The sequence below is a fragment of the Pelobates fuscus genome, chromosome 7, assembly GCF_036172605.1.
Source record: "Pelobates fuscus isolate aPelFus1 chromosome 7, aPelFus1.pri, whole genome shotgun sequence".
NCBI classification, from domain to species: Eukaryota; Metazoa; Chordata; class Amphibia; order Anura; family Pelobatidae; genus Pelobates; species Pelobates fuscus.
In genome coordinates this window covers 31,406,160-31,432,093 of record NC_086323.1, presented here as the reverse complement: position 1 = coordinate 31,432,093, position 25,934 = coordinate 31,406,160, and the positions used below count along the sequence as shown (strand labels likewise).

General features: G+C 43.3%; 1 protein-coding gene across 1 annotated transcript in view; it reads right to left on the bottom strand.

Annotated features, from left to right (window-relative positions):
* Window positions 1-23,796, bottom strand: part of PDE4B (phosphodiesterase 4B) — a 346,805-nt gene extending 323,009 nt beyond the window's left edge. Inside the window, exon 1 of the mRNA XM_063427888.1 lies at window positions 23,762-23,796. The gene's annotated coding sequence lies outside the window, so the exon portion shown is untranslated. The remainder of the gene's footprint in view (window positions 1-23,761) is intronic.
* Window positions 23,797-25,934: the final 2,138 nt, after the last annotated feature.

Sequence of the window (25,934 nt, the reverse complement as noted above, 5' to 3'; positions counted from 1 at the left end):
AATGAACCTGGGGAGGCCTCAAAGTGGTATTCTATTTGGTTTAAAAAACCTCTAAATTCCTTAGAATCACCTCCATAACGAGGGGGCGGTGACAAAGTTATGGACGGTGGTTTATGTGGTACGGGAACCACTACAGGTGGCGGAACCACAGGTGGTACAGGAGGGACCTCTAAATAGGCAGTCCTCTGGAGCAAGGTCTGAAATGCCTGAGCAAATTGGTCTAACCTGTGGTCCATATCCTCCACCCTATTTTCACAGGCGATCATATGTTTGCATAGTTCTGCAGGATCCATGGCCATGTCGTAATGTCACGACTAGTAATGTGGTCCAGCACGCAGAATCTATGTAAACATATACATAAGTCAGAAAAGGAAAAATAACAGGACAGAGCGTAAACCGGACCTTAGAATGGCCGGACTAATACGCTAGAGACAGAGAATGGTCAAAGGGAAAGCCGAGGTCAAGGAAGCCAGAAAATACTCAATACCGATAAGACAAACCAAGTCAGGGAAACCAGAGATCAGAATAACCAGGGAAACGCCAAGGATCAGGATACCAGGAAATCAGAAACACGAAACTAGCACTTTCAGGAAACCAGGAAACTGAAACCACGACATGGCAAAGTACTAGGGTGAATTAGGGGTTTAAATACCCCTCTCTAAGCTATGATTGGTCTGAGGGCGACCTCTGACCCCAGAACGTACGTGTGCGTTGACGTCGTGACGTCACGCACACGTTAGTATAATTCTCGGGGGCGGGGCTATCCATAGACGCGACCACGTGGTCGGCGCCATATTGGATTCGGGCGTGATGCCCGGAAGAACTACACGCGCGGTTCCCGGCTCGCCGACGAGCAGGTAAGCTCGTGTAGTCGGAGCGGTCGTGCCGGTCGGGCACGACCGTGAGGCTCGGCGGGCCGGTGACCGCAACAGCATAGCCCATTGAGAACCTCCAGGGGCTTGATAAGGCATCTCTTCCCAGTGCCAGGTGGTCCTCTTCCTTTGTGAAGAAAAGGGCTACCTTTCTGTTGGCCCGAGAGGCTAGAAGGTCCACTTGAGGCAGACCCCACTTGTCCACAATCATGCGGAACACCCTGTGAGCCAGGCACCATTCCCCCGGATCTATTCTGGATCTGCTGAGGAAATCTGCCAGTTGATTCCGTTTCCCTGGGAGATGAATGGCTACAATGCCCGCCAGGTTTCTCTGAACCCACCACATCAGGTGATTCATCAGTACCATCATCTTGCAGCTCCTGGTACCCCCTTGGTGATTGACATAGGATACTACGGTGGAGTTGTCCGTCCTTATCTTCACCCATTGACCCTTGAGCTGGATCGAGAAGTGTTTCAAAGCTTTGAGGACAGCCAGAAGTTCTAGCAGATTGGAATGAACCTTGCTTGTCTTGAAATTCCATTCTTCCTGCGCAAAGTCGTGGAGATAATGAGCGCCCCAACCCCACTGGCTGGCGTCCGTTGTCACGGTCCTCCATGCGATGTCCCCTAATGGAAAGCCTTTGGCTAGGTGCTTTCTGTTCAGCCACCAGATCAGAGAATGGCGTACCTTCAGGGGAAGCTTGATGGGCTGGAACAGGTTCCCGGATAACAAACGACTCAGGAAGTTGGCCTGGAATGGTCTCATTCTCCACTGAGCCCATCTCGTCAGACCTATTGTGGAAGACATAGAACCAAGGAGGCTCATTACCGCCTTTGCAGGGGCAACCGGGGAATTCAGCATTCTCCTCAATAACCTTCTGAGTTTCAGAATTCTCACTGATGAGAGCTGGACTGTACCCTTTAGGGTGTCGAAATGGGCACCTAAGTAAACCATAGATTGAGTCGGGTGGAGGTGGCTTTTCTTGGTGTTGATCTTCCAGCCGTGGGCTTGCAGAAACTGAATGCTGGTGATAGCTTGGGATGTCACAGAATCCACGTCGTTTCCCAAGATTAAAACGTCGTCCAGATAATGGTAAATAGCAATGTTTTGCTTTCTGAGCTCTGCGATGAGAACAACCAGGACCTTTGTAAACGTCCTCGGGGCTGTGCTCAGTCCAAAGGGGAGGGCCCTGAACTGGAAATGACCTTCCTCTACAGCAAACCTCAGGAACTTCTGATGGATTCGGGCAATGGGTATGTGAAAATATGCGTCTAGTAGATCTATAGACAGCATCCATTGGTTGGGTGACACAACCTTTATTATAGACTGCAGAGATTCCATCTTGAATCTGCGAATGTGCAGATGCTTGTTCAGCCTGTGCAGATCCAGAATGGGTCTCCAACCCCCTGAGGATTTCCTTGTCAAGAAGATGTGAGAGTAAAATCCTTGAGTTCTTTCGCCTGCCGGTACTTGGACGATGACCTTCTCCTTCTGCAAGGAATGGACGAAATTTCGTAGAGCCATGCACTTTTCCCTGTCCCCTGGCCATTTTGTGAGGTGAAAGGATCGGTTGGGAGGATGCTTGAAGAATTCTAGTAGGTAACCTCTCCGAATAATATCCAGCACCCAAACGTCGCTTGTGGAAATGGTCCATCTCGAAAGATACTGGAGAAGACAAGCCCCGACACCTTCGGTTTTGGGCCGTACGTAGTCATAGATTCTTCGGGTCCTTAGAGGAAGACGACCCGCGAGACCTGCCTCCTCTGTACCCAGAAGGGGCACCTCTCCTCGGTTGGAATCGGGAGTATTCCCTACCAGGCTTGTAGGACCTACTGTCACGAAAGGAATGGTACTCTTTCCGGGCGCGAAAGGATCCTTTATACTTCCTCTCTTGGGGTAGAAAGGCTTTATTCCCTTCAGCCGCCCTCTTGATGCACTCATCCAAATTCTTGCCGAATAACATGTTACCGTGAAATGGCAGAGAACACAAACTATTCTTGGAGGAAGCATCGGCCGCCCAAGATCTGAGCCAGAGCGCCCGCCTGGAGGAAACCGAGAAGGACATATTTCTAGCAAGGTTTCTCACCAGATCCACTGCGGCCTCTGAAGAGAAATCAATCGCTAGACGCATATCCTTCAGGGCATCAACAATAGAGGAACGGCTCCTGCCCCTCTTGATGTCCCCTTCCAGCTCCTGTAGCCAAACCTTCATAGCTCTTGAAACAGACGTGAGAGCAACGGCAGGGTGGAGACTCGTGCCTGAGGCTACATAGGACTTAGACAGGCAGTATTCCATCTTACGATCCATAGGATCCCTGAAGGAGCCTGCATCATCCACTGGCAGGGTAGTGCGCTTGGCTAGCCTAACCACCGCAGCATCAACCTTGGGTGGAAGATCCCATGTTTCAGCATCTTTGGGATCAAACGGATATAATCTGGAGAATTTCCCTTTTGCAGAGGATCTCCTATCAGACCTGGACCATTCTTCTTTAATAAGGTCACTAATAGTGGTATGCACAGGGAAAGCCGCTCTTTTCTTTCTAAGATCTGAGAAATAGCGGTTAGATGTAGAGGGTTCCTCCTCCGAGGGCTCTTTCAAAGTAAGGGTTTCTCTGACCCGAGCAATCAAATGATCCACCTCCGCAGGTATCAGGAAGTCAGGATCAGGCAAAGCATCCTCCTCCGAGGAAAAAGCCAAGTCTCTCAGCGAAGCCGTGTCCATAAACTCATCCTCCGAGTTATCAGGAGACCAATCTGACGGCTCAGAATATCTAGGTCGCTTGTGGGTCTTACCAACCTCTTTGATGCCCCGGGCAACTGCATGCTTGATAAGCTGCTTAAAGTCTGGTGTTAACTGAGAAGGTCCAGCGGCTGCTGAGAGACAATTCGAACAGAGACGTTTCCCTTCTATGGCTCTGTTATCACAGGATACACACAGCGTCCTTTTGGGCGACTTCCCTTTGGACGATCCTGAAGTCTTTGTACTTTTATCACTGAAATACACCAAACGTGAATATTAGTACATTACCACTCTTTTAGATATCAAAATATCAATAAGTTCCAAAAATGGATGGCTTACCTATATCGCTTAGATTGTGACCTATTATGATGAGAAGATTCTGATTCTCTAGATCCTGAGCGCGAATCCATCTATAAATAATAGATGAAACAGCGAAACTAGAACCCAGAAGAAAAACTACAGGAAACCAAACAAAAGAAAAAAGAGAAAGGAAAAAGAACTTACTTTAGAAGAAAAAAGACGAAGAATCAACAATCCACAGAACTCAACGGTGCCAGAAACTCTCCAGGAAGCAGAAAATTCAAACTGACAAAAAAGGAGGCCTGGCGCTTTAAGAAGGCGTCTGACGTCATCGCGCATGCGCAGATGACCGAAAAGACGCGCGAAACGGCCAGATTTGCGCGCGAATTCCGCGCATGCGTCCCAGAGTCCCCAGAACCGCGCAGGCGCCCAGGAGACCCATACACGCCGCGCAGGCGCACAGGAGACGCCTACACGCCGCGCGGGCGCACAGGAGACGCCTACACGCCGCGCGGGCGCACAGGAGGCTCCCGAAAGCCATGCAGGGAAACCCCAGGACGCTTAACGAAAAAACTTTCCAAAAGAAAGAAAAACCAACAGGTAAAATAAAACAATATTACCTTGAGCCCGGTGGGAGGATACCAAACCGGAAACCAGTCACATTCCATGTACCTTTCCATGTCATCACTGGAAAAATGGAGAGAAAAAACCCCCGGTCACTAAAGGGGTTCTCTCCAGGGGGACACCTTTGCGCAGGGCCGTATACTGGAGACTTCCCAGGGGAGAGAGGGTGAACTCCCCAAGGGCCAGAGGAACTAATCCTCAGGTAAGCCATAAAAGAAAAATTTAGCAGTCTGAAAAGACCGACATGTCCTAGGGATAGGACAGGAAAAAAAGACTGGGGAAGGAGGGGCAGGAGGTGGTACTTATACGGCTTAATTATTATTCCTGTCCAATGGGGATAGGGAGGAGCTACCCAATGTTGTGCTGCCATGGATATGGCCAGGAAATATATATATAAATGCAGACAGCTCTTGCACTCTTCACTGTTTGTTTAGTACCTGGTGCTCTGGTAGCTCATGCACAGCAATAGAAAAAATATACCAGCACTCCTAGGAGCCTAGGAGTGCTGGTATATTTTTTCTATTGCTATATATATATATATATATATATATATATATAGATATATATAGAATGTCATTCTAAGTGTATTTTGTTACCGATATATATATATTAATAACAAAATACAGTTAGAATGAAATTACATATGCATATATAATTTATATTAAATTTTGTTTCAGTATTTTATTTATTTATTTTATTATTTTATTTATTTATTATTTTAATTATACGTATTTATATATAATATATATATGTACATCTATTATATATATAATATATATACATATTATATATGTAACGTCATTCTAAGTGTATTTTAATATTAATATATATACTTATATTAATATTAAAATACACTTTGTATGACGTTACATATATATAATATGTATATATATTATTATATAATATAAAAATATCGAGGACTCCGCACTCAATGTACCTGTCTTGTTCTTGCCTTGGTGCTACCTCGGCCGTCAAAATGTATAATGCAAAAAACGAGTGCACTCGAAAGGACTTGATAGAAAATTATTCCAATTTATTCACATACGTGCCAGTGATAGGTATCACTGGCACGTATGAATAAATTGGAATAATTTTCTATCAAGTCCTTTCGAGTGCACTCGTTTTTTGCATTATATAATATATATACATATTATATATATATATATAAAAATATTTTTAATTTATTTTTACACTTGTCTTTTATTTATTTTTTTATACTTCCCACCAGCAGGGGGACTGTCTGATATTTCAAACAGTCCCCCTGCTGGCAGATCCACAGCCAGCTATAGAGGGCCATGTGATCGCTCTTTGAGAGCGATCACATGGCCCCCGGGGGCCTGATTTGCCGTGGGAGGGCTGCCTGGGCAGTGAGGCAGTCCTCCCGAAGCGGATCGCGGCGGAGGTAAGTACATCTTATCTACCCCGAGCGTGACTCGGGGTTACCGCTTCTGGCAGCGAAAATTAACCCTGAGTCACGCTCGGGAATACCGCTAGGGAGGTTAAGCTATTGTTAAAACAGATATGAGTGGTGGCACTGGGCAAGTAGGCACAGTATCCAATGTGAACCTCACACAGAAGCTGGCAGGCAGGCAACTGCTCTTCTATTACAGTGGAAACAAAATTTTGGTTGTAAAAGCACGCTATAGAGACACCAGATATGAGTGGCAATTGTCAAAGTACGCTGGCAGGGTTGTGCAGGGCACACGCTGAAGGAAGGCCTGACAGAGCCGCTTGAAGGACACTGACTGGCTGCTATTAGCTTACACTGGAAACCTTTTTTCTTTGTAAAAGCACGCTAAAGAGACACCAGATATGATTGGCAACTGTCAAAGCACGCTGGCACAGGTCTGCAGAGCACACGCTGAAGTAGGCCTGACACCCAGACGCTTGCAGACAACTAACTGATCTTCTATTACAGTGAAAAAAAAATGATTTCTTTAAAATCTAAAGCTTAAGCTATTGTTAAAACAAATATGAGTGGTGGCACTGACTGTGCAAATGGGCAAGGCATCCAACCTGACACAGAAGCTGGCAGGCAGGCAACTGCTCTTCTATTACAGTGAAAAAAAATGATTTCTTTAAAATCTAATGCTTAAGCTATTGTTAAAACAGATATGAGTGGTGGCACTGACTGTGCAAATGGGCAAGGCATCCAACCTGACACAGAAGCTGGCAGGAAGGCAACTGCTCTTCTATTACAGTGAAAAAAAATGATTTTTTTAAAATCTAAAGCTTAAGCTATTGTTAAAACAGATATGAGTGGTGGCACTGACTGTGCAAATGGGCAAGGCATCCAACCTGACACAGAAGCTGACAGGCAGGCAACTGCTCTTCTATTACAGTGAAAAAAATTATTTATTTAAAATCTAAAGCTTAACCAATTGTTAAAACAGATATGAGTGGTGGCACTGACTGTGCAAATGGGCAAGGCATCCAACCTGACACAGAAGCTGGCAGGCAGGCAACTGCTCTTCTATTACAGTGAAAACAAATTATTTATTTTAAATCTAAAGCTTAACCAATTGTTAAAACAGATATGAGTGGTGGCACTGGGCAAGTAGGCACAGTATCCAATGTGAACCTCACACAGAAGCTGGCAGGCAGGCAACTGCTCTTCTATTACAGTGAAAAAAAAATATTTATTTTAAATGTAAAGCTTAACCTATTGTTAAAACAGATATGAGTGGTGGCACTGGGCAAGTAGGCACAGTATCCAATGTGAAACTCACACAGAAGCTGGCAGGCAGGCACCTGCAATTACATTACACAGGAAAAAAAAAGCAGCCTGATGTTATAGCCCTAAAAAGGGCTTTTTGGGGTGCTGTCCTTACAGCAGAGATCAGATGAGTCCTTCAGGATTGTAGTGGACACTGAATACCCTAGCTTAGCTATCAATTTCCCTATCTAATCAGCAGCAGCTAAACTTTCCCTCCTCTCACTAAGCATGCAGCTTCAGAATGAATCGAAAATGGATGCTGGGAGGGAGGTTGGAGGGTGTGGAAGGGAGGGAGTGCTGCTGATTGGCTGGAATGTGTCTGCTGACCGAGAGGCACAGGGTCAAAGTTTGCCCAATGATGACGAATAGGGGGCGGATCGAACTGCGCATGTGTCCGCCCGCCGCGGCGAACGCGAACACGCTAAGTTCGCCGGGAACTGTTCGCCGGCGGACAGTTCGGTACATCACTATTGGCATGCTATTTAAATAGTAAAACCTACACACTCACAGGTTGTCTTGTATTTATTAATGGTTTTCCCAGTGATTGGCAGTAAGATTCTATGGAACAGTTTAGCCTGCGGTGAGAGGGTTGAACAAGAATCTCTCTGTTAGGAGATCTGTCTGGAATGTAAGTCTTTGGATTAGTAGTTTGCCTGTGACTTGGTTCAGGTGTGGGAGGTGAGCTATATCACAATATGTGTAAAAAGGAGTTAAAAGTAAAGGCTTTTATCGTTATGTTTAAGGTTTTGTTTACACAGTAAGAGGTTCAGGTGAGTTAGAACTGAACTCTCCCTTCTCTGGAACTCCGATCCGTGTTCCATTACCCCAGTAGATTCTATAGAAGTTATTACTGGGGTAGGTAGTATGAAATGCACGTAACACAGTGGCATTGTGCTATTCAGGAAACATTGTCTCCCCATGATGTTGTACAGATATGGAGTATATGCTTGGGCTTTTCTTAATTAGTGCTGAATATGAGCATGCATACGCATGTGTAGCACTATGGGGGAATAATATAATTTGCATTGTATGCCCGGGCTGTGCCAAAAAGGACAGACATTTCACGGAAATTGATAAATGAAAAATATGAAAAATGTTATAAAAAGGAAAACTCTAATCAACTTTAACATTTCTTTTGAGACAGTTGCACTTTACCACCTGGTTTGAAAAAGTGGGATCCCATAGAGAACCAAAAAAAGCCAGTCATTTTACAGAAATTGAAAAATGTTATAAAAAGAAAAACTCTAATCGACGTTAAAATCTCTTTTGAGACAGTTGCACTTTACCACCTAGTATGAAAAAGTGGGATCCCACAGAGAACCAAAAACAGACAGTCATTTTACAGAAATTAAAAAAAATGAAAACTACTGAGAATTTTAGCATAGCTCTAGCTAGCTATTGGATTTTCTTAAAATTATTTTCAAGTGTGTCGCTTTAACGCCTGCTTTAAAAAAGTGTGAAATCCAAAACTTGACTTGGAAAAAAATCGTCAAGTTTTTCCCCCGAATTCTTTGGCCTAAGTTTTGCTAGTTTTTAATTCACAGTAACTTTTTTTTTTAGAATTTAAACCCCTGAATTCCTGTGAGATGTAATTCTCTAAATAAACCTCATGTTCAATGCAAGTAAGTATTAATAGTAACTATTATTAACTTGGTAAATATCGACTTCCCATCAACGGTTCTGCAGTGAATTTCATTATTTGGCCTGTCAATGAAGTCTGTACGCTCAGAATGCCTTAAGAAATATTCTTCTGCCTTCATCTGACTCCAGTCCACAGAGACCGGCAGCTTGAATCAACACTGTGCTGCGTGGGAAAATCTGACTTTCTTTTTAATGTAAGATATTTTTTGGGGGTTCACTCTTCAAAGCCATGTTAATAACGAGAAAGCCTTTGCTCGAGGAAAGAGGAGATAATCTCTATGAAGCTATGACAGCTTTTCTGATGTTCAAAGACATTCAAAATAAGACAAAAAAATGGCTATCTATCTGGAAACAAGGTATACAGAAAATTATAAAATAAAAATTATAACACAAAAAGTCATGTCAGGCATTTTGAACACAAACTATTATCAAGAATAGTCAAACACTGGTTCTAAAGGTTCCTTTGGACACTGGTTCCTCTGTTACCTATTGTGGTACTAATCCAGGACCTTGTGGGAGAAAGGAGGTGACAGCAAGTTACCAGAGCTGTGCTGCCCTCTAGTGTATATGTTTACCTACTGCAGGACTGAATCTCTGTTTCGGATGACTGCAGAGTTTACTGAGCATTGTTTGAACACGTGTGCAAATTCTAGACAAGTGTGCACACTAGATAAGGAATTGAATGCCCCCCAATAAAACTGCCAATAATGTATGTCCACACGCATCCTGCAAATGGCTTTCTTTTTCATTCATGTAATGTGATGTGATGAATGTACTGTGAGATGCTTAGTGGCTGTTGACATAAAAAATGCACAGTTCAATGTATCCTAAACAGAGCAAAAATTAGAATTGTTAAGGACTGTCAACAGACATGATAGATTTTAGGGGTCCACAGGTATAAGCAGAGAAGGCTAATTACCCTCCTTGTAAAAAAAAAAAAAAAAAAAAGATGAGAATAGCTGGATACTTACAATAAACTAGGAGGCGTTAAAAAATGCCCCAAATCATTGAAAATTAGCCTATTAGGCCTCTTGTGGTACTGTATCCCTTCTGTTCAACACAATGTCAAATGGCCACTAACACAACAGATACCTAAAATACCCAAGGCTACGGGTAGCAGAAACCAATACCCATATGTAAATAAGCTTTCCCCCCCCCGCCCCCACCTTGTTCCCTATATTTCCTCCTTTTATGTTTGCCATTTGCATGACTTAACACCACTCCTTAACAAAAGGGACTGTATTGGCATATAAGAGAATAACTCGATAAGTCCCACGGAGACAAGACGACATAGACCATGACATGTCTTAGAAGAAATGGAATACTCGACATAGGCAGGTAATGGAACCATTAGGTTCATCATGACAAGGTGCAATAGATACTACTAGAGGACACCTTATCCAATAACTAATACCATACTTGAAATGGTCAATATAAAGTGTTTTGACCAGTCATGCATTCCAACAAAATGATGTCCAACAATATCCTCACCCGGACATGATGTAGCACATTGCAAGGATTGTATGCAAAATTGTATACTGTGTTTTATCGGATTTTCTTACGCACACCCTGACCTCCCTATTCTCCTCTGTACCATTAATCATTAAAAATTGTCAAATTGAAAAAAATAAATTGCACCAAAAACCATAAAATAGGAGCCCCTCGTCCTATATTGAGTTACGTGGGGCGGTTAATAACTAGTATGTCGATGGTCAGTAACTCCTACCTCCCTAGACTCCCATACTCTAAAGTCATAAGTTACTCAAGCCATCTTGCAGGTAGTCCAGTTCTTCAGTCATAAGTGTATAACCCCCATTCCAGGACCCTAATTACCCCTACAATCAGTGGAACACATGCTCCTTACTCATTTCTCAACATATATTTACTGTAGTGAGTTACCGATAAGGGATTTATTCTCTAAATTCTGAATCGGATTGTTTAGAATAATTTGCACAGTTTGCACAAAAGGCAAAAAGACATTTGGCCTAAACTTTGCAGTTTACCCAAACTTAACGTTTAGTAAATAAACCCCCAAAATATGATTTAAAGGGGGTTTATTGCTCCAAATGAGTATTGGAGAAAGCTTTGCAAATCAATATCCCTCCTGAAAATATGTGACTTGACATGACACAGCACATTTTCACGGGTTTGCTGGGTAATTAGCGAACATTTTCCACAGGAAATCCCATAGGGATTAAAAGAAAGTTTTTAAAGCTAGGGATGGCATAATTCTGGGAGAGAGATGCCACCAATTAGTCAATTGGGGATTCATTTAATGAGGCAACTGCCTTATTTGTAGCATCTTGAAAACAGAGTTCGTTCCTGACAAACAAAACGCACATCCTGTCCAGTGACCTGTGCGACAGCGGTTTATATACCCATGGCTACATATCTTAATTAAAGAGAATGTTCCAACGTGTCTGCGTCTTGACTTGTTTAATGATTTCTGATTTAAAGAGGAAGGCACACATCTTCTTTTTTCCTTGTATATTATTGTATACTGCAGCGGTTCCCATACTGTGTGCAGCGGCGTGCCGCGGAATGTTCCCCCGGTGCTATGATTATAGCAATGGGGAAACATTACTGCTCAACAGGTGCCCGGTCTAGTGCCACGATCCTTTAAGACCGAGACTGGGCCCCTGTAATGTTGGCCAGCTGGGAGGAAGGGACAGCCTGTTTGTGAGTGTGTGTGTGTGTGTCAGGGTGTGCATCTGTGTGTGTATATATATATGTCAGTGTGCTTCTGTGTCTCTATGTGCGCACACATGCACACTGTGTATGTGCATCTGTGTGTTAGGGTGTGTCTTTTTATGTCAGTGTGTGTATCTGTGTCATGGTGTGGGCATGTATCAATATCTGTGTGTGTCAGAGTGCATGTGTGTATTTGTCGTTGTGTATCTATGTGTGTGTATGTGTCAGTGTGCATCTATATGTATGTATGTGTCGGTGTCTATATGAATTTGTGCGTCTGTGCATTTATATGTATCTGTGTGTTAATGTACATGAATGTCTGTGTAAGTATGTATGTGGTAGTATATGTGCATACATACAAGCAGTCCAACACCAGCACAACATACAAGCACACTCCTGCAATCTAACACAAAATATAACATACAAACAGCACCAATGCATTCAAACTCAAAAAACACACTCCTTCACTCAAACACAAATACTTCACACAAATGTTCATCCACATTTAAACGTGAACATTACATTCAGACACACCCCTGCAATCAAACGCAAACATTACTGTGACAAACTGAACCTCGTCACGGGTGCTTGGAGGGGCCTGCTGGCCAGCCTCTTGTCAAAAGACTATGGGCCAAGTCAATAACTGTAAAGACCCATATTTTATTCCCCCTGGTTCTCTGGTTCAGCACCATAGAACCGAACGCTAGCTCCCTGGGGGTCGTTCGCATGGGCCAAAACTGGGAATAGACTTTAGGGGGACTTGGCAAAGAATGCCCTGGAACTATTTTTGGCATGAAGACTTTGCGGTTCCTGGTCGGTCGCCAGCAGCACTTATCCGTGATTCCATGGAACCGTTTTGGGCATGGAACCATGCGTGCGGTCGGTAAAAACTATGACTTCCAGGAAATTCCTGAACCCCTGAACTGATCTGGGGGATTTTTGGATATGTTGGTCGCTTAGATCAGGGCTATCAGGGGATGTAACTTTTGTGGGGAGTTTATGTGTTTTTTTTTTTTTTTTTTTTAAATTCTTTATTTTGTTTGTGCGTTATTCGGTTTCATGCATTAGTTTGACAATTACAAGAGATTGAAGTATGCATTACACGAGTATTAGTCAAGTAGTTCAGCACATATTTTCTTTTTATAACATGTTGCATAACGAGTGTGTGCAGTAGTGCTTACAAATGTGTCTGGGTGTATAACCCTTCGTGTGATGGAGGTAGCCCCTGTTTCTGTTCTTCGCGGATAGGGTCACATGGTTGTGCTTCTGTTGAGGCTAGGTACTACTATGTGTAAGTGCACTAGTTCGTAGTTTTCGTGAGAAGTCGAGGGTGGTCTACCCGAGGAGCTATTTTAGCTGTGGACACTTATGTGAGCCGGTCGGTTGCACTGTAGCGTCCTTGTGGGGCCACGGTTCTTACCACGGTAGTGGGGGCCCCTTACCTAGGGGGGCTGCGGGGGGGGGGGTAGATGCAATTAGCTTGTCCGGAGCCTGTTTGCATTAGTGAGGGCTCGTGTGCTTGTCACGGAGTGTGTGATTATTTCTGGGTGCGTGGATGGGTGATTGTGGAGGAGTGTGCGAGTTAATAACATATGTAGTAACAGGTATAACTAAATATCTAAACAGTTATAGAGAAAGAGTAACAGTTCAGTATGCGAGTACAATAGAGTCCGCCTGAGCCAGGTTGACCAGGCCTTCTTGTAGGCTGTGTCAGGTTTCCGAGCCTGTGCTTGGGGATCGGGGAGTAAATGGCCTCGTGGTAGCTGGATCTCCCATCCCGGATGGTCCTGTTTGGGCTGTTGTCTGGGGTGCGTCCGATAATCCAAAAAGTGTGAGGACTGCCAGTATGTCAGCCTCTGACGTGGCTCTATGAATAGTCCCGTTGTGCGGAATCAGCAGGGTTCGCGGCATGCCCCATCTGTACTGTACGCCTGCGGTTCTCAGGCGGCTTGTTAGGTGTTTTATTGATCTCCGCCAGTGTAATGTCGCTCGAGTGAGGTCTTGGAAAAATAACAGGCTGGATTTTTCGAACAGTAGGGGAGTCTTGCCTCTGATTGCTGCCAGAATTGCCGCTTTGTCTTGTGTTGTAGCACATTTTAGTATAACGTCCCTAGCCTCCGCGGCTGGTGTGTTGTTGCCTGCTGGCAGGCGGAAAATGCCCTCTAGGTTGATTTTTCTGGCAGTGGCTGGTGGTAGTATGGAGGTTAGAAGCCTCCTCACAAAGTGGGGTAATTCCTCTTGGGCGATGTCTTTTGGGACTCCCCTGAGCTTAATATGATTGCGGCGCAGGCGGTCCTCCTGGGCGGCCACCTGCGTCGCCAATGCTTGGTGAGCAGTCTGCAGGGATTGCAGGGCTCCGGTGAGATTGGATGTCTCACTGGTTAATGATTGTATGTCCCCTTCCATGGCACTCACCCTCTCCGCGGTTTTTCGTGCGTCCGTTTTGAGAGTACCAATATCCGCGGCCAGCAGGGATTGAATCTCTTGCATCCAAGTTTGCAAGTCTTGTTTCGTGGCAAAGGTGTTCACGCTCAGTTCTGTGCCAGCCAGGGGAGATTTGGTTCGCTTGTCTTCAGGCCTTAGCTCCGGTGAGTGAGCCCGCTCCGAAGGTGCTGGCGGGAGGCCTACTGTGGAGGATCTCGTGGTGGCCATTTTGGAGGGTGCGTGTCGTTGCAGCATTTCCCCGATGTTTGGTTGGTCTGGTGCCGATGTCGGGTGCTGTTTTTGTGTGCGGCGCCCCATTGTTGCAGTGGGGCTGCTGTGTAGTGCGGTGACCGTCTCCTCCGATTCCGGGCGGTATTTCGTCCCGATGCTATCTAGGAGAGTCTCCAGGTCGTCTCTCGTGGGAGTGGGGTAGGCCCGGTGTTTTAATTTCACCTTTCCCGGCTTTGCTTGGTGAAAGAAGGGCATTGGTCGGCTCCTCACGATCACCCAATGCTCGGAGTGGGGTTGGTGTCTGCGAGTGGGTTGAGATGTTCGTGATATTCTCAGGTTTATCTTTACGAGGTCGGGAGCTGCTGGAGATGGCGTCCGCTCAGCTCTGCTCCCAAGCCCCGCCCCCTCGGAGTTTATGTGTTTTAAGGTATTTTGGGGGTTTTGTAAAAATGTGTGTTTTTTGTGTTTGGAGATAATTGAGTTTTGTATAGTGCTTGATTCAATTATCTCCTAAGTAAAGGGGAAGGCTTATTGTATTGTATATGGGAGTGTCATGCATTGTAACACTGTTATTATTGGTCTGTGACTTTGTAACGGAGTTCCCCACAAGGTCCATGTGGTAGTGGCCCTTGCATGCGGATTGTCATAAAAGGCCAAGTGTGGTACCATTAAAATCAGTTACTCTTTACCCTCAACATAGAGCCTCGTCTCATGTGTGGAGGGCACAGCTATATTCACTCTGGGGTTTGCTATATCACAATACTCCCCTGAGTATAATCACTAGCTCTTATAAGAGCTGTTCCTACTGCACTCTCTGGAGTAAGAGAGGTTCACCCACTGGAAGCTTGATCCTGGTGTCGGGTCCAGGGTGGGTGGAGGACGGCGAGATCCCCAACCAAGCCGCGTCAGTTCGTAGGGTCTACGGTGCTGATGGTGTTTGGTGGAGTGCTTGGAGTCCTCGGTGAGCACTAGGAGCATCGATTGATGGAGGTACCCTGTCGAGGTGTCAGGCGGTCAGTCACAATTACATACAAACACATCCCTGTATTAAAACACAATAAATATATAATATCACCCCTTCAAACACCAATACTGTACATTACACTACAGCGCCAGTAAATGTTGCAGCGGTGTACAGATTTACAACCTAAACATTTCGACTTGGGGTGCCTTGGAAAAATACTGAAATATTAAGGGCGCCTTGAACCTAAAAAGTTTAGGAACCACTGGTATATTGGATTTTTTTTGTGTGTGTGTTAAATAGTGTTAGAGAAGATATATCAGAGCTTGAAGGAAACTTACAGAAACGTAATATTCAAACTAATTATACATTTTTTATTATTATTATATTAAAGGGACTCTCCAGGCAGCCCTGTTTACTCACTTCGTTCCAGCGCCGGGAGCCTCGTGAATCCGCGCTTCCTATATCGGCAAAATGATGAAATAGGCGGGCGTGAGCAGAGAGCAATCAGACGCTTCCATTTGGAAGCGTCATTGCTCCCTTGTGCGCATGCACGGCTATGAAGTCCTGAGCGCACTACCGCACATGCGCGCGGTAGTCCATGAGTGCCATGTCAAACTGTCTCTCAATGGTTTGAGATCCAACCAAGCAAGCTGTGGTGGTAATGTTGCTTAAAGTGCCCCTTTAAAGATGGCAGGGCTATATGGAGCTGCCAATGCTGCTTAACTTAATAATTCCATTTCAGGACGTACCATGTTGGAACGGAACTGTGATCTTGCAAGTAAAGCAGTTATAGTATGCTGGATATGAATTGCAATAACATAATACAGTATACACACACACACCAAAAAAATCCAATTTTTTTATAGTTTTTAAAAACACCTAATCAAACTAACAGGGATGTAGTTACAGTATAGCAATCCAAAGTGAATTTCAAAAATTCTATTAAATTTGGATTTGGATTCTCACTTTAGTTAATAACTCGATACCGAATACCGTTTGCAGTGCGCACTATACTTAACATTTTTTTTATTGCAGTTCACATTGTGTCACCGTCACTCTCTCATCGAGCAGTCTACAGCTCTCCTGATCACCTCTTTGTTCTTTATCAAGTTTAACTAGACGCAGGTGTCTCACCTGTCAATCTGCCCTCCTCTCTGATACATTGTTCTCTCTGGTGTGCTCCTTTATCCCAATTACTCCTACGCTGTGAGCGCGATTGTGCAAATCCCTCTTCCTCTCTTTGATCCGTTGACATGATATTGCTTGTCAGTTACTCGCCGTTATGCATCCCCATTGTACAGCTGTAAATATGTTGATGCTATATAACTGATAATTATAATAATAACATCTCAAAGCAATAGCGAAACGAACGGGCTGACATCGCTCTGTATTTCTGTTATTTAAGTGTAATTTGTGGAACTTTTATTTTTGTTATTTTTTTTTCCCACTAAGCACCTGTTAAGATATTATTTTTGATAATCTGCTTTCATTTCTTTTACGTCGGTTGTGATAACAAACAGAATTAATGTATTATTTGCACACCCCGCAAAAACGCCACTGGTCCCTGAGCGTTTAAAGCTTATTTGGTCAAACACAACCGTAGGTGTGCTTAATACTGCCACTTAGAGGTCACATACCCACTGCATACCTCCCAACATTTCAAATGGACACAGATGGACAGTTTAGTTTAGGGGTGTGATTGTAAATGAGGCCAACTGGATGGCTGGTCTGATAATTTATGCAGCTAAAACGTGAACAAAGAACAAAAACAATGCATGTTATATGCACAGACTGATTCCTAAACACGTTTATTGTAGTTTAAAGACATATTAATGGGAGTATTATTGCTATGGAACTCTACAAACACACTCAGGAAACCAACAATATGGAGCTTCTAGACAAGACATTAAGATAGAAAAAAGGGACCTCCACAATGATGTGAGAGACTGATGAAGTACAGAAAACAATTACTTCGAGTTATTGCTGCTAAAGATGGTTCTACAAGCTATTGAATCATAAGATGTACTTGGTTTTTCACACATGGCTTCTCCATTTTGGCTTTATTTTTTGTTAAATAAATAACGACATAGTGTAATATGTCATTTGTTGTTGTTCATCTAAGATTGCATTTACCTAATTTCAAGACCTGCTAAGGAACAGATTATTGTTATTATGTCCTGATATGTAAAACTCTTTTTCGCATGACTGTAAATCGTGATCTTGTGTGTATGTGTTATCTGTGTGCGTAAATGTGAGTTGTCTTGGCATAGATGTGTTATGTGTGTGTGTCAGTTTGTTTATATGTGCATCTGTGTGTGTACGTGTGTATGTATCTGTGTGCATGTGTCAGAGTGTATCTGTATGTGTATGTATCTGCATATATCTGTGTGTGTATGAGTCAGCGTGTGTGTATCTGTGTGTGCATGTGTCACTGTGTGTGTATTTGTGTGTTTATGTGCATATGTGCATATACCCCAGCAATCAAATGCCAACTCTACATATAAACACAATCAAACACAAACACTAAACACAAGTACACCACTGCTTTCAAATAGCAACAGTACATACAAACATACAACTGCATTTAAATGCCAACGCCACAAACAAATACATACTGTACATACATTCAAACATGAAAAACATGTTTACATACAAACACAAACACTGCTTACAAATAAATCCAACAACATGCAAGGATGGGCACACGGTAGATTCCCAGCTGGAAAAGCCTTGTGGGTGTTGTACAAGAGATGGAGTTCTATCTTTTAGCCATGCGTGTACTTAAAGGGGCCAAATTATTCCGGCAGGACCCTCTCTACATTAGTTCTGCTACTGCCCCTAGGTATCATAAGCATTTAATTGCAATGAAGTTGTTACAGTGCAAGGAGGGCCCAGACGCCATCTTATCTGAAGAGGTTAATCTGCTAACAAAGTCTAGGAGACAGCGCCCGATCACTCTGTTCCTCTACTTCCTCTGATTGAAGCCTTCGAACTGGGCTCTCGGCCTATCACTAGTGTCCCCTTCGATCTTTAGTCTCGGCCGTCTACCAGCCTTCGAGGTTTCTTACATGCATGTATTACATCATATGCAGGGATGCTATAAAACATGCAATCTGCTCGTCTAAATAATACTAAAGAATGACGGTTTTCCTTTAAACGCGTTGACTCAGATTAGCAACTTCAGATTTTTGGAAACAATATTTATGATTATGAACAGAAATAGGCAACACCTGGGTCTTCAGCTTCTGTTTCTTAGATTAATATTCTTCTGGGAAAAAAAACCTGAGCTCTCACCTATTCCTGATTCATCTTCTTCTTTTTCACTGTGTCATTTAATAAAAATGCACAGCTGTCAAAGAGATTCTGCAGGACTTTCTTACTTTACTGTCTCTGAAACTGTCACATGTTCTTTTTTCAGAATCCTTACACCTAAAATATGTATTGTCATTTTGGCTGCTGGGTTAGGTGAGGCCTTTGTCTTTTTCCCCAGGATCCCATGGGTACGTGAGTCAGTCAGGTTCAGGACCTGGAGATAAGGAAATTGCTCACATTATATGGAGCTGACTAGGTTTGGCTTACCGTAGTACTCCAGCTGGTTCACACTAGGAAGCGGCTCCCTCGATGCTCCAGTAAGCTGCCACGGAAGCATTGTCAGCACCCGAACAATTAAAACGCATTCTCACATAATTCACTTTGAAACTTTTAGGTAACTTTAGTCTGGGTTACACGGGGAGCAAGAAGGAAAAGTCTAGATAAGTTCCTGAAACCGGAAACCAGGTGGCCCGTCAGACTGAAGGGTCATTACAGCTTGGCATCAAGCTCCCAACTTACTGGATAATGCAATGAGCGCTGCTGAAACCTTCCCAGCATGGTCGTATTGCCAGCTGCACAGTGTGAGCGCATCTTATGATGAGCTTGCGATGTGGTACCTGGTCACCTTCCCTGGTGTCCAGAACACCAAGGAAAAAAATTGTGACAGCACCCTAAAATAGTGACTGTTCTGCTGAGTGCAGGACAGTTGGGAGGCCTGCTTTTGTGTGCTTGTGCACTAGCAGGAGGTCACTGGCGCTAACTTACCTTTAGGTAAAAATATGGGAATTTCTCAAGCCGTTTTGTGAATGGGGAGCTACTGATTGGTTTAGAGTGTCAGTTGACTCTCGCAGCCAACCAGCGGCGTTCGTGTCGGAGGCTTCCTGTTTCACAAATTGGAGAGAAGTGGAAGGAAAGTGCGAGATTCAAGACTTTGGGGTTAAACTGTTCATTAATGGCTTAACACCTAGAGGTAATCCTGCGGCACTGATCTTCCTGGCACCATAATAACGTAATTCCAATGAAGTTACAATGGAGCTGAGAATGTTCCTTTCAATTACTCTATTTGGTTCTATCAAAAGATATGACGCACACAGAAGAATAATGCTGTATTTTTTTATAAAGGACTTTTATACTATTATATATATTTATTTCTCTAGTTTGAGATATTTTACAGAGTACCGGAATATAACCTTTCCATTTTCTTTTTGCTGCCCACAGCCTGGGGGATAAAGCAAAGAGCAATTTTTTTTTTTTCAAGCACAATGAAAAATTGGACTCATTTTGTTTGAACCCCTGAAGGTACAATTGAAGTCCATGAATTATTAACCTATTGTCAATGTTTTCCTTCTTTTAATATTATTTACTGCAAAAGAAATCAAACAGCACGTCCCTATACAATAAAATAATTACTAAGACGTAAAAGGTAAACAATACAGATTTCTTTAAACCCTTGTTTCGATAAAAAGTCAATGTAAAACGTTTCTTTAAGATATGCCATTTTCAAAGGCTGCTAATCACATCCTACGCCAAGATGCTGTGAATCATACCTACTCTGTTAGTCAAGAAGTGAAGCTTTCACGGGGACAAGAAGTATCCATCCTGTAAACAAGTATTTATAGCAGTCATGGGGCAAACGTTTACTTTGCAAAACATCAAACAATCTGTGCTGGGATACATCCAAACTGTAAAGTCACAAAATCATTTGAGCTAAAGGGCTCTTATTATGCAATCAATCTCTCAAAAACCAAAGCTATGTCAAAATGCCTTAAATTTACATCCAAAACTACCTACATATCAGCATACATCTCAACTGTTCCTATTTAGGAGGAACTGTCCAAAAGTCCCATGTCCATCTTTTCTATTTTAATGTCCCTCATCTCTAGCAGGTCCATATCTCAGAGTCGGATGTAGGTTGCCCAGTGCCTTAGGAAGGGTGCCAGATTGAGGACCTCTCCTAGAGCCCGGGGCTCTGTTTTGTGTGAAGTGGTTGGGTGTGAGAGCAGTATGAGAATGAGAGGCTGATTGTGTCTGTGCTGGTTGAGTGTTTTGTGTGGTGGCTGCATTGTGTGTGTAAGGGAGTCCGAGTGTTGTGGGTGGATGTGTTTTGCCCCCTACTGTTTATATTCCCTACGGGTCTGCTGAAGTGTTAACAGGATCCTTGGTGATCCAGTGGAGGGTGAGCTGGATCTCTGGTGGTCCAGTGGGGGAGCTCCACAGTCTGCATCAATATCAGATCCAGACAAAGGGATCTCTTAAAGTGGTCTGCACCTGATATTGGTACAGAACACAACTCTTTCTGCAGCAAAGTAAAAGGGCAAATAACTGAGCAAGTTGGACAGCCTCGCCCCTGGCCAGATCTCCACACGTACCCCTAAAATGAAAGTGTCCCTCTTTGGCTATGTGAAATGTTGGCAGGTATGCGATTAGTCTTGCAAGGTTATTCACTAAACTCCGTATTTTAAGGAATTCAATCAAAATTGAGAATTGAGTCTAAAACATCTGAACTGGAAACAAATGTTGTCTCATTTTTGTTATTCAAAGGATTAGAATTATTAGATGATGCCATAAAATGATGTAAAGGGGGAAAAAAATTAATTATGGGAAGGAATTGGCTCCCCAATGTTTCAAAAACATAACATACAGTGATATAAATTCTAATTAGTGGGGTAATAGCTGCTTGATCCAAGGAGACATCTGACTGCTATTTTGGGGTCAAGAAAGGAATTCTTTCCTAGTTTGTTGCAAAATTGGAAGCGCTTCAGACTAAGTTTTTTGCCTTCTTTTGGTTCAACAGCAAAAACATATGTGAGGAAGGCTGAACTTGATAGACGCAAGTCTCTTTTCAGCTATGTAACTATGTAACTATGTGTCACAGAAAGCTGCCAACACGGCAGACCTTGCAGAGACATGCCTAGCAGTTGTCTGATGTCAGAGCAGGTCAAGTCAGTGGTACCGGTGTAAGATCGCGGCAGCTGACAGCATGTTAAAATATGTTCAAGTTCCGTGAACAATTATACAAAACTAAGGTCCATGTCCTTTATTAACCCCTTAAGGACACATGATATGTGTGAAATGTCATGATTCCCTTTTATTCCAGAAGTTTGGTCCTTAAGGGGTTAAAAAGTCAGGAATAAAGTAGGCTCAACAGTCAAGGACCAATTTTCCTGGTATTAAAAAAAGCTGCTTTAATAATCTGGGTATGGTATGGAATTCTATGTATTTAATTCCCGTTATTCATTTTCCGTTTGTGCATGGCATTCAGCATCTCCAACTCCAAGTCACCTGCATTCTTTCACCTACCACTTTAACAGCCAAGTTTATGCATGGGCTAAATGTAAAGCTACAAACTACTTTTTCCATTCCATTGTAACTCTTACAATCTGTCAATATCTGAATAGAGCAGCAGGATTGTAAATATGTCTTTCCACAATATAGAAGATTAGTGATGTCCCGAACAGTTCGCCAGGAACCGTTTGCTGGTGAACATAGCGTGTTCGCGGTCGCGAACACGCACAATGTTCGGTCCGCCCCCTATTCGTCATGGAGGTGAGAGGGTCTGGGAGGGGGGGTCTGCTGCTGATTGGCTGGAATGTGTCTGCTGACTGTGAGGTACAGGGTCAAAGTTTACTCAATGATGATGAATAGGTTCGCCGGCGAACGGTTCCTGGCGAACTGTTCGGGACATCACTATAGAAGATCCATTATGAATCAAACAACAAACGAAAATTCTTTGTATTCATTTGTACATTGTATGTATTTTACCATTTTTATTTATCCATTTTTTGTTACAACTACTATGTGTAACAGAAAATGCTCTTCCTGGTTCTATTTCAGACGCTAGGTAACATATCATATAATCTCTAAAACATATAAAAAAAAATTTCTGTAGTGTATGTATTAATAAAAACTGAAAACATAAATATGTATATTGTAAAATTGTAACGAAATGTAAAAAAAAAACCACAAAAAAAAACATGGCATTGAACGGATTAAAAGTCTTCTTTTTTATGTTAACTTGATTAACATCAACCCTAACTAACCCTTTGCGTTTCATAGAGAAATAACAATTCTTGCGTAGATAAGCATCACAGCCTTCGGGAGCAGTTCCCTAAGGGCAGCTAGGTGAGAACACACCAAGAGCCCAATTTGCACGATGAGTTGTCATGATCCTAAATGTAATTTCCTGGTGATTGCTGTCAAGTTGCTTGTATATACTGTGAAATTAACAGACCTTGCACAACTATCCTGGGCTGATAACCACAAGGCCATGCCGCTCGCTGTCAGATTCTTATAAAACCCGCTGCCTTCCGTCCTTTCAAAAGAACTGATTCTATCATTTGGTCGCCCATCAGTTGCGAGAAAAGGCAGTTTTATTTTCCACTCTTAAAAATATCTTCAATTGATGTCAATTTCCAAAGAATCCTGCTTGGTAAAACCTTTATTGTCAAAGGGGAAAAAAACCTTTATTTACGTAGGTTCAATCCTTAAAAATGTTGCCTTCTAGACATAAGAGAAATACAAAATATTTAACACTTTCGAAACTTGTTTGTGTTTCTTGTTTCTTGTAAAAAAAAAATTGCACAAGCATTGAATTGAATTTTGATTTTTGAATTGACCAAATAAAGGTTTCATTAAAATAACCATGTCATTTTATTGAAGTGGTTATGGATTCCCCACCACTATTGTTGTTCCAAAGTGTTTTCAAATGGATTAACATTGAATAAGAGTCCCCAGGCACCCACTTCAGCCATTTGAAAACAGTTTAACAGGAGAATCTAGGCATTATGAGCACTTTAATGAGACGAGATGGTTAAAGGATGCAGTGTCCCTTTAACCCCTTAATGACCAAACTTCTGGAATAAAAGGGAATCATGACATGTCACACATGTCATGTGTCCTTAAGGGGTTAATACAATTTGATATAAAGTGGCCAAATGTTCTATCACTAGCAGTAGCGTTTATATACGTCCTGAGACCATAGACTAAAAATAATTTTGATTGGCTGAATAATCAGCAATTCAAAGCGCATCTATGAATTAAAATGTGCTAATTAGTGTTTCCTTCTGTCATTGTCTATCTGCCTGTCTCTCTGTCTATCCACCCATCTCTCTAGGCTTCTTGCAGCAGAATAGGTAAATCCTATAAGTATTCCAAAGTCTTCCATTGTACTATTTCATACAAACTATTGAAAGAATTAAATGCATAATGTATTTCAACTTATGACATTTATTGACAGTATACTCACCACGTGATGGATTCTAGGCCTCTGTAGTTAACAAAATAAAAGTAGACACTCACAGCCCTCAATGCATGTCATGTACGTGATGAATAAAAAGGCCATAAAAGCTCCGTGTATAAAGCTGGCTGAAGCTTTTATCATTCCTCTCCTCAACTGAACCCAAAAATGTTAAAAAAAAAAGGTATGAATAGCAATTGTCAAAGAAAATGCCGTTACAAGAAGTTTTACCAATATTTGCAGATTCTGACCCTTATTAACTCAAATATCAAATTCTGCATTCTCAATGAACAGAGCTCCTGCCCCCTCCCCCTCCCTCGCTTCCCCCCCCCGTTGATTCCTTTGGGTTAGCAAAACAGTTAAGCGTTAGTTCCCCCCACCTAGGGATTTGGGAGGGGGTTTGGTTCTTCGAAAGTCATGAGCCCGTTGAGATGATTTGGAACTGGCAGAACTGCCTGGCTCGGATGATATCACTGGGATGGCTTGGGTTGGGGGTGGGTATGGGTATGGAGGGAGGGTATGGGGGGCACCGAGGGCCGTAGCCTACAGCGGGCAATGGTGCCTGGGGAGCTGAGTTGTGAGAGCCGAACGGATAGATGAGAGTTAACCCCCTGCCTTGTAATATGCCAACCGAACCTGGATATGAACCTAGGCCTTAGTTTTGCTCATAATAGAACGGCCGAGGGCCGGACATTGTAGTCTTACACACACCAACTATCTCTTCACACTTCTCCACACTTATATAGTGTGTTCTGACTCTACCTGTGGACGGCCCGGGCCTCTATAGCATTCCTCCAGGAGACCCACTTTAAGGGTGACGCGCCCCCCCCCCCCCTTAAGGACCTGTAGCGGGTTGGTACCGGGCTGTCCTACAACATGTATGGGAATAATTGTATTCGGTCATATTGCTAGTTTAATGTGTGTGAACATGCATAGAAATCATTGTATCCGGTTATATTGGCAGTTGAATGTGTGTAAAGTACTGTATTCCTCTGGTTGTTCGGTAGAATCATTCGAATGAAACAAGGGAATGAAACTACCGAACAACCAGACCACCCTGTGTAAAGTGTGCCTTCAATTACCGTTTGCAACAATGTTGCAAACGGGTAATTACCTATTCATGCAGTGTGGTCTTTGTCCTCTGGGTGGCCGCCATTCGGGATACGAACACGTGGCGGCGGCCATCTTAAACTGCCGAACAGCTGTGTTTTGCCGTCGAGTGTCTGGAACCGAAATCGGACACTTGACTAGGCAACCACCGCTGAGACCTCCAGACTCCCAATACTTCGTGGGGAAACTACCGAACGGCCCGCCGTTCGGTAGAAAGAACCCCACGAACTAGGGGATTCATCCGAATCCCCGTCAGGCCACTTAACAGCAATAATTCACCTGTTTGTATTCGCCTGTTTGTGACCGACCGCAGGGCCAAAATGCATGGAACTGTTTTCGGATACTTTACCCCTGCGGTCGGTCAATACTTTAAAGTCCCATAACTCCCGAACGCTTTATCCGAATGGGCTGATTTTAAAATATGTTGTTCCTCCAGACTAGGGCTATCTGGAGATATTGGATTTGTGGATGTACCCCAAGTATTTAGGGTACATCCAAAACTTGGGTAAAACTATGTACATGATAAGGGGATTATGATGCTAGAGGAGGGGAGGAGATGTGTGGGAGGTTACTGTTCACAGATTGGATAATGTCTTAAGTGATAGAACCTCCTCCCTTGCATGGGAGAGGGCTTTATAAGGAACTGTGGAATAAAGCTTGTCAGTTCTACTCCTGAAACTGTGTGTCGTCCAGTTATTGGGATTGCGATGGGGATATTGCTTTATTACTCTACCTGCTAGAAACCTTGCCTGTGGACTTATCATCACCTTGTTCCTGAGCCTCACTGGGATCTCTAGTGGAGAATAGCTGTGAAAGATCGGCTCTCCGCTACAGGACCCGAGGTTCCCAGCTGGATATTTTGCTAACCACCAGTCGGCGAAGAAAGCAGGGGTAGCGATACTCTTTGCATAACACGTCCCATTCTGTTGCCTGGAGTCGAAAGTTGACCCGAATGGGCGCTACTTATTTCTTAAAGGTACGATTGCGGATAGGAAGTACACGCTGGCTTCAATCTACGCCCCGAACTCGGGGCAGCACCGATTTCTCTCCAAGACCCTTAAACTACTAGAGC